The sequence below is a fragment of the Lathyrus oleraceus genome, chromosome 1 (genome assembly GCF_024323335.1).
Source record: "Lathyrus oleraceus cultivar Zhongwan6 chromosome 1, CAAS_Psat_ZW6_1.0, whole genome shotgun sequence".
In the NCBI taxonomy this organism is placed as follows: Eukaryota; Viridiplantae; Streptophyta; class Magnoliopsida; order Fabales; family Fabaceae; genus Lathyrus; species Lathyrus oleraceus.
The window spans coordinates 232523412-232534063 of NC_066579.1; positions in this window are offsets into that span (position 1 = coordinate 232523412).

Below are 10652 nucleotides of genomic sequence, written 5' to 3' on the forward strand. Positions count from 1 at the left end.
CCATAGCATGTCCATTGGAATGAGTACCAAAGGAATGTTCATGAACTTCAGTCATCAATAGGTCTGCTTCGTGTCTATCCATGCATATGAGCAAAAACATGTCGAAATTTCTCTTGTAAAGTACATCACCATTTAGGTAGAAGTTGCCAGCTAATCTTCTCAAAGTTTTCTTATCTTTCAAAGATTCCCCAAACGGATAAATCTGACTTTGGAAGAAACATTTGATATCATAATACATGGCTTCTCATCTTTGACTTCTTCAACAGGAAATACATGAGTTGGCCTATCAATACGCATCACAGTCAAATTGGGAACTTCATTCCAAAATTTCACCATAATCATTGAAGCCAACGTTGCAAGAGCATCTGCCATCCGGTTTTCATCTTGAGGGATATAATGAAACTCAACTTTGGTAAAGAAAGTTGAAATCCTCCTCGCATAATCTCTATATGGTATCAAATCGGGTTGATTCGTCTCTCATTCGCCTTTGATCTAATTCACAACCAAAGCTGAATCTCTATAGACATCAAGATACTTTATTCTAAGACCAATGGCCTCTTCGAGCCCCATAATGCAGGCTTCATACTCAGCCATATTATTTGTACATTTGAAGGTCAATCTAGTTGTAAACGAAAAATGAGTGCCTTGAGGAATAATAATCACTGCCCCAATGCCATTACCATACGAATAAACAACTCCATCAAATACCACGCCCCAACGGGAACTAGGTTCTGGCCCTTCTTCAGGCAATGGTTCATCACAATCTTTCATATTCAAATATAAAATCTCTTCGTCAGGAAAATCATATTGTACTAACTGATAATCTTTAATAAGTTGGTGAGCCAAATGGTCAGCTAAGACACTACCTTTAATAGCTTTTTGATATCGATATTTAATATGATACTCAGATAACAACATCTACCAACGGGCAATCCTCCCAGTTAAAGCAGGCTTCTAAAACATGTACTTGATTGGATCCATTTTGGATATCAACCAAGTAGTATGATTCAACATATACTGGCGCAGACGCTTAGCAACCCAAGCCAATGCGCGACATGTCTTCTCAAGCATAGAATATCGAGTCTCACAGTCGGTGAATTTCTTATTGAGGTAGTAAATTGCATATTCTTTCTTTCCAGATTCATCTTGTTGACCAAGAACACAACCCATACTCTCATCAAGCACAGTTAGATACATGACCAACGGTCTTCCTTCAACAGGTGGAGACAGAATCGGACGCTCAAGTAGATACTCTTTAATATTATCAAAAGCTTTCTGGCTATCCTCGGTCGAATCACAAGACTGATCTTTACGAAGAAGCTTGAATATAAGCGCACATGTGGAAGTCATATGCGATACAAATCTTGAAATATAATTCAAGCGGTCGAGAAAACCTCTTTCTTGCTTCTCAGTTTTTGGCGCAGGAATCTCTTGTATTCCTTTGACCTTGCTAGGATCAACTTCAATACCCTTCTCACTGACAATAAAGCCCAATAACTTACCAGAACGAACACCAAAAGTACACTTATTAGGATTCAAGCGGAGTTTATACTTCCTCAAACGCTGGAATAACTTCAATAAATGCTCAACATGTTCTTCTTCATCACTTGATTTGGCAATCATATCATAAACGTCAACTTCAATCTCTTTATGCATCATATCATGAAAAAAGTGGTCATTGCTCTCTGGTACGTTGCACCAACAATCTTTAAACCGAAAGGCATCACTCTGTAACAGAATGTTCCCCAGGGTGTAATGAATATGGTGTTCTCCATATCTTCAGATGCCATTTTGATTTGATTATAACCGTAAAAATCATCCATAAATGAAAAGACTTTGAATTTAGTTGTATTGTCTACCAACATGTCAATGTGTGGCAGATGAAAATCATCTTTCGGACTAGCTTTGTTCAAACCTCTATAATCAACACACATGCAGACTTTTCCATCTTTCTTAGAAACGGGCACAATATTGGCAACCCACTGTGGATACTCGGCAATTACAATAAAACTAGCATCAATATGCTTCTGCACTTCCTCTTTGATCTTCACTGCCATATCATGATGCGTTATTCTCAACTTCTGCTTGACCGGCGGGCATTCTGGCCTCAACGACAATCTATGCTCCACAATCTCATAATCTAAACCAGACATGTCTTGATAGGACCAAGCAAACACATCAGAATAATCTTGAAGAAGATCAATAAACCCCTTCTTAGCTTCTAGACACAGTTGAGATCCGATCTTGACTTCTTTCACATCGTCTTCAGAACCCAAGTTGACCAGTTCAATCTACTCTTCAACCGGATGAATGGTTTTCTCCTCGTGCTCAAGTAAATGAGATAATTCATTAGATACTTCTGCATTATCAATCCCTTCCTCGGCTTCAAACACAGGGAAATCCAAGTTCGGAGAGGGAGTAGGATCATTGTATTTAATGGGTTTAAGAACCAACCTGCATAATGATTTTATATTTTGATTTTAGAGAAGTGGAGTGCGACCAAATATTATGCAGATGGAAGATTATTATTTATTCATGTTTTTTTGTGTGATTACCATTTTCAGAAAAAGCAAAAAGTGAAAATAAAAGATCATAGATATGGATGGATAAAATTGTATTTTATTGATGATAATCAGGAAAATTCCCAACAATGTTCACTTCTCCCTTAGGCATAGGAGAAGGATTTTTCATTAAAATAAATGAAAACAAATTACTTAGAGCGATGAATAACAGTAGGAACATCAACAACAACCCAATTGTTGCAAGTCTGCCCATGCGTCACAAAGTTGGCTAAAGCTTCGTCTTTATCACTATCGTCTTCAATTACGGCAGCTGAGTGTTGATCATTCCCATGAATGAACCCTCCATTGCGAAAACTTGGTTGCACAACTTCAGTTCTGATGTTGAACGGCCCTGGTTGAAAACCCAATCCGTCCTAATTCTTGTTCTCGACAATTTCCACTATACGACCCCATTTGTCAATGCTGCCAGTCTCAATAGCCTCTTGCGCATCGTTCAAAGAAGACACGCGTGCCCCAGTTTTTTTCATTTCCTCAGTAATAGATAAGGCTTGGAATGACGTTCCAACCTCCTCCTCCTCATCAACATAAGTGAAATATGATAGATGGCTCACCAATAATGCCTTCTCTCCCTAGGTGCTTCAAAATTCAGCAGCAGTGATAGCACAAAGATCTTTGTCGGAGTCTTGAGCAGCTGCTCTACCACATTAAATTCACTTCTTTTGATAAACTTTAAAACTTCATCATCATCGTTAGCCTTCAGTTTGCTAGATTCACCAGACTGACACATTGAAGCACTAACCGGATTCACTACTGGAATCTCTGCCTTCTAACTTGCAGAAACATCTTCTATTTCTTTTGAAAAGACTCGACCGAACACACGACCACCACGGGTCACCTTTGCTATATCTGTAATATTCTCCACTGAGTCTGCAACTGGTAGAGAAACCTCTTGACCATTTTCAATTATAGTGGCATTATATTGATATGGCACAGCTTTATCAGATGCATACGGAATAGGGCCCGCTAACCGTATAACCAACGACGATACCGATCTATTAACATTATTATTGTTGCTACTATCGAACTAGATAAATACCCACTCAGGGGTCTTGAATACAGGAACAACCACATTCACATCATCTATATTCCTCGACTATTGAATCTAGATTACATTCTCATTCATCAACTTCTGGATATCCCTCTTGACAACCATACACCCACGAGGGTTTACGCTACAGATTACACAACCATCATGGTCATGTTCACAGTCACTGATCAAACACAAGGTTCTATGCATTTCCACCAAAGACCTACGGATACGTCGCACATTGAATACTCAGAAATTCCCTGGACAGACATCCACCATGTTGACAGTAGCAATACCATAAGAAGGCAATGGATTGGCTTTCACGTTCGGTGCTCTATCCTCAAAGGACACCATACCACTCTTCACAAGTTTCTGGACCTCATATTTTAACTGATATCATTTATCTATGTCATGGCCAGGGGCTCCCTGGTGGAAATCATAATAGAGTTCAGGTTTGAACCACCATGGGAGTGGCTCGGGGATTTGCGGAGGATTTCTTAGTTGAATGAGGTTCTTGAGAACTAATGATGGGTATAGTTATGTGTAAGACATAGGATCAGGGTCAAAGGAGACCTTTTTCCTCTCGAAATTTTGCTAATGATCATTATTGTTGTTGTAGTTGGTTCTTTGTTGCGGTTGTTTTTGATGTTGTTGTTGAATTAGAACTGATTGATTATAATTGTTGGAAAAAACCAGAATTACTGAAGAAACTTCATGTTGATGTTGATGAGGTTGAGAACTCTTTCTGACATGAGGCCTCCTTTGCCACCCTATTACACTGAATTAGTCTTTCCTTCCTTCCTCTTGGAGAAACTCCCACCGTACTTCTTGCTGGATGATGCTTCTTCTTTTGACAAATGTCCTTCATTGACTCCTTCTTCTAGCCTCATCCCCATGTTTACCCCCTCGGTAAAGTCATTAGGGGCACTCGCAATCATACGTTTGTAATAAAATGAACTCAGTGTCTTCAAGAAGATTTTTGTCATTTCTTTCTCCTCAAGAGGTGGACTTATCTGGGCCGCAAGCTCTCTCCATTTCTAAGCATACTCTTTGAATGTCTTCTTATCCTTCTGAAACATAGACCTCAACTGGTCTCTATTAGGTTCCATATCCATGTTGTACTTGTATTGCTTGACAAAGGCCTCACCTAAGTCATTTAAAGTATGGACGCTTGCACTGTCCAAACCCATATACCACCTCAAAGCAGCTCCAGTCAAACTGTCTTGGAAATAGTGAATCAGCAACTGAACATTATCAGTCTGAGTATACATTTTCCTGGCGTACATCACAAGATGGCTTAACCGGCAAGTATTGCATTTGTACTTTTCAAAGTTGGGGACCTTGAACTTCATCGGGATCTTAACATTGGGGACCAGGCATAGTTCAGCAACACTCTTCCCAAACAAATCTTTTCCTCTCAGAGGCTTCAATTCTTTGCGCAACTCTAGGAATTGATCTTTCATCTCGTCCATCTTCTCATACACATTTGGACCCTCAGACGGCTCAGAGTGGTAAATAGTTTCTTCAACACGAGGAAGAGTGCGAACAACAGGAGGTGGCACTAACATGATCGGGCTAGATGCCGACATCGAAACAAAGGTGGGTGCATACCCTTCTGGCATAAAGTTTGATGGCATTCCCCAAGGGAATCCAGCAGACATAGAGGGAATAAATTGACTGGCAGCAACAGGAACAGTTAAGGTAGCCACCTCAGAAATAACAGTCCTCTAGGGAGGAGTTGCAGGAGTTGGTGATGACTCGTTCTGTGCAGCAATGCAGATTCCATCATAGTCGTTAGTTTGGCAGTCTCATCCTTCATCTCTCGGTTCTCTTGCTCTAGATGCTCCATGATCCTTGGTTGATTAGCACGAGTGTTATAACAGTGAGTCAACTTGGTTGATGCGCAGAAGAAGAACGGATAAGACATCTGGCGGAAGAAAACTTGTTATACAAATGATGCATGAAATGTAATGTTTTTTATTGTTTTTAATTTCAAGGAACATATGAAGTTCTATTTACAAATATATAATAATAACAATTTGATTAACCATAAAATCTATTTTTATTCATAAAGTTTGGAAGGATTACACTGAGTACAATTTCAAAAACTAAAGTACAAATACAATATAAAAGGAAATTATCATCCTAAGGATCCCTTAACAACTTTATCAGATGATCTGGCTGTGGGTGTGTACTTCCTTCAAATGCGTCAAATCTCAGACTCAAAGGATGTCTTTATCTGAGCCTTCTCAAGAACTAGATGATCAACAATCTTCTTCCAAGCACCGGATGGCTGAGGCATATTAGAGGAAGATAGACCCTCTGGATCTCTCTGTCTCTTTACTGCTCGGTCTTCAAGAATCTCAATAAGTGCATCCTTGTCTTTCGACTCAAGCTGCAACTCTTCATGCTTTCGGCTCAAAGCATGGAACCGTTCTTCCCACATGTATTTCTCTTGCTTCATCTTAGTGAGTGCATCTTCCAACTCCTCTACATCTTGGTTAAGAAGAGTTGATGGCTCAACTACAACCAAAGACATAGGTCTTTCACAAGCATACATCATCTTCATCTCCAAAGCTCTCTTCTTCACCCAAATAGTGTAAGCTTCCAAAGCCACACAGTTGCATGGACCAAGCTCAGATCTTCCCTTCCTATGCACATTATACAAAGCATGTATCATCCTTTACTTCAAATGTTGGGGGATCTTTACCTTCTTGGTAGAAAAGACCTTCTAACTGAGTGTTATTAGGTTTATCTCTCAAGGGGAACCCAAGTTGACGACGAGCCAAAACAGGGTTATAGTTGATTCCTCCTTGTGTACCAATGAGAGGCACATTAAAGAATTCACCACAACTATCAATAATATCCACACTACTCAATGCATAATCATACCAAACCATATCATCATTAGTGAGAGACATAAGTCTCTAAGACCACCGTAGACATTGCTTTTTCTCCAAGAAAGCAAGCGTCTGAGGGAAGTGCGAAATAAACCACTTGTACAAAAGAGGAACACAACATACAATAGTCCCACCACCTTTAGAATTCCTCAAATTCAAAGAGAAATACATGTCACACTACAGAGTAGGAACATGATTCCCAATCAAGAAGATTCTAATGGCGTTAACATCAACAAAACCGTCAATGTTAGGGAACAAGGCTAAACCATAGATGATCAATACACAGATGGCTTCAAAACCATCCATACTACCAGCTTGAGCAAAAACAGTAGCTTTACCAATGAGGAACTCATAAGTCAACCCAAGAATACCTCCTTTCTTCACCAAATGAGCATCAATCTCAGATTTCTTCAGATGAAGAGCTTCAGCTATGATATGAGATCTGGGAATCTCCTTTAATCCACTAAAATGTACCTTGTCAGATACGGGTATACCCAAGAGATGGGCATAATCTTCTAACATGGGTACAAGCTGATAGTCAAGAAAAGTGAAGCACCGATAAAGAGGATCATAAAACTGAACCAACACATTGAGAATTTCTTCAACCACATCAGTAGATAACATAGACAAAAGCTTCCCATGACGTTTCTTGAAGTCCAAGGGTTCTAGTACAAAGGACGACAACTTCCTTAGCTCTTTCAAATAAGGACATTTGAAACTGTACTTCTTAGTGTTCCTTCGTGCATAATCCATGGTCTGAAAATATTTGCAAATGAGACCTTAGTTCCTTGAAATTTACTTTTCTATGATGAATGTTATGATGCGCATGTATGCATGAATGCAACAATCACACACAAGGGATCACATACAAGGCAAACACAAGCAAAGGTCAAGGGATGGATCAAGTAATCATCAAGATCAATCATCCATTTTAATGGATTATGGTTTTCACCTTATCAACACCCAAGTTCCATTGATATTGACAAGACTTGATCAGATCAACCAAGAATCAAAGGGTTTGTTGTGAGTCACGAGCATGGAGTCAAGTTGAGAACCATCCATAAGGAGTGTACCAAGGATAAAAACCTGTAGATCATTGTCGCACCTCGAAAAATGGGGATACGACTTTAAGCGAAGCGCAAACGCACGCTCACATTGATGGACTGAACAGAGTCGCCACCGAACTTTATTTATTCCTAAAAAGAAAAGGGGAAATATCGATAAAACCCAAGACAAAACGACAATGATTATTGGTCGTCGCAACCAAATCAGGGTTCGGGAGTTGATTACGCAAGGGGAAGATATTAGCACCCCTCACGTCCGTTGTATTCAATGGGAACCGTTTAGTTAGTTTCGTTTTGAATGTTAGCTTATATTAGTCTTCTCAAGTTATAATGAGGGAAAGAGAGAAAGGATGAGAGAAGAAATGTTTTTGGATTTTTCAACGAAGGACTAAACCTAATTTTTATTACTGGGCCTGACAAGATTTACAAATCCTGCTCATACGTATCTCAAAAGAGAAATCAAGGCTTATGTAGTTCTGGGTAGAAAAATGTTTGTTTGTTGGTCGATTTTAGCGAAAGCTATATTGTATTAATCGACGAAAACATTGTTTTACCCAAAACAGATGAGGAGTGGACGTATACCACACATCAAATGGATTTACAAATCATCATTCGGAAAAACGTCACTTATCTCGACTCAACAATCGTGGCCGAAACATTGTTTTGCATCACCTTAAGACAATATATCTTTCATTTATGAAAAAGGTTGTTCTTGATTAATCGCACGGCGGCGAGAAAGAGTTTGATTGGTGGGATTTATTTTGAGTAATGGCGAGAACTTGGACGAGCGAGATATCCATCTCGAATCCTAGTCTCAGGAGTGCACGGTATACACCATGTTCCATTTCCATCTTTATTGAAAAAAGTGTTTAATAAAGATTAAGTATTTTTAGGTTTGATTGAGAAAGGGGTTTGAAGAAACCGCATTGACAATTCTAGACGATGGCGGGAGCTAAGATAGGCAAGGCATCCACCTTGAATCTTAATCTCAGGAGTGCACGGTATACACCACGTTCCATTTCCATCTTTTATTAAAAAAGTGTTAAGGTAGGAATTAAGTATTTTTGAGTTTGGAAGACGGATATTTAAGAACGAGACATAAGCCCCAAGATCGATAATTCGGGGTTCCACTGGAATGCAAGATTCCAATGGTCCTTTTTCATTCGAATTATTTAAGAAAATTATTTAATGGACAACAAACACTTTATGAGAATCAAATGTTCAAAGGTTTACGCCAGAATGCTTGATCCCAACGGTCCTTTTCTTTCGAGTTTATTTAGAAAAAAAAGTTCGGATATTGTATTTGATTTTAAGAAATATCTCTTAATATGTGATCGAGGATGGATTCACATAAATGATTTGAGACAGTTTGACTTGGTTACAAAAAATTATTTGAAGTCGAAATTGAAATGGTTTAATGAAAACTCAATAAGAACAAGACATGTGCTTTGGACTCAATTGTTCAAGGGTTACACTGGAATGCTAGATTCCAACGGTCCTTTTCTTTCGTGTTTTTAAAAAAAGGAATTTAATCGAGTTGCAAAGATAGTTTAAAAATAAAATAAAATTATAGGGATAAAATTAATTTTACAATTTTATATGTATATCGAATTAATTATATATATATAATCGAGTTCCCACCAGAATGCTAGATTCAAATGGGAGAAAATGAAATTAAATGTTGAAACTATGGAAAGTTAGTGAAATTTAAATCGAAAGTTTAGTGAATTTGAATATGATTATTTACATGTGTAAAGGTATGAACATAGATGTTAATAACCTAATTAAATTAATTAACACATGGAAATCAATTAACCGTACCAAATCCCAAATCAAAAAAAAATCAATAATTAAGAAAAATCTAAAAAACTAAACATTTAAAATCTAACAACTAATTAACAATTAAATTAAATTAATCCAATAAAAATATTAAAAGTAAAATAAATAGTAGAAGTTATAAAGAAAACTAAATGAAATAGCAAGCATAAAAATATGAAAGATATGCTACTCCTAAGTATCGAACCCATCCCACTAAAGAAAATGAAACTGCTCTCTCTCCACTAGGCCACTTATGGTTATTTATAACCTTAATAACAACTTGAATATATGAACAGGGATAACTGAAGATAGTTTAGAATAAAAATTAATTAAAATGAGATGGACTACTGTTAATGGACCACTAATTAAAACAATGGAGGAATCCCAAAGGGTAACCCTAGCCGTCTGGCTGTTGGGTGGAGATAACCATACATTAATAATCACTAATACCAACAGACCACAGTCAATGACAAATTGAAAAAAAACTAAACGGTCACTTGGTGGGATTTAATTGTCTGTTTTTTTAAAAAAGGAATAAATAAAAGAAAAAGAGAGTGAGAGAACGCATTGCAAAACCCAGAAACTCGTTCATTGTCCTCACTCCCTCAATCTCTCGCCCTCAATCTCGTTCCATCTCTCAATCCCTCGCACTCCCTACTCATTCCATCTCTCAATCTCACTCATCTTCTCAAACTTTCACACCTCTCTCTCTCACTCTAAACGCGGAAAAGCCATGGCTTCAAAAGAAAATCAATTAAGAAGGCTCACCTTCGGCGGTGATTCGGCGGTGATGGTGAGCTTGTATCTTCCTCTCTTCGCTAGGTTTTTCACACCGTTTTTGAAAATTAGGGTTTTCTTCGTGGCCGCCAAGATTTAGGGTTTTTCCGTCCTCCATTCGTCCTCTCCCCTCTCACCTTTTATACTCAACAACTAGGGTTTCAGATGGCTTATGGAGATCCAGGAGGGTATCTCTATGAAATCCCTTTAGGGTGAACCTACGCTTTCTTCTTCTAATTTTGTCTTAATTCTCTTTTGGGATATTTGTTGAATTTTTTTACTGCCTTGCTAATTTACTTGTTCTTACTGCAGTGAAAATTGGTGAAAAGAAAAACTTCGGTTATTTGCAAAGCTTAACTATTGCTGTTGTCATGAACTTCTAGGTGTGAAGAAGTTCTAGCTATCAAGAATGAAATTAGTTCAGTTATAAGCTAGTGTTAATGTTAAGTCTCATTACATTGTCTTACTTGAACTGTAAGTGCAG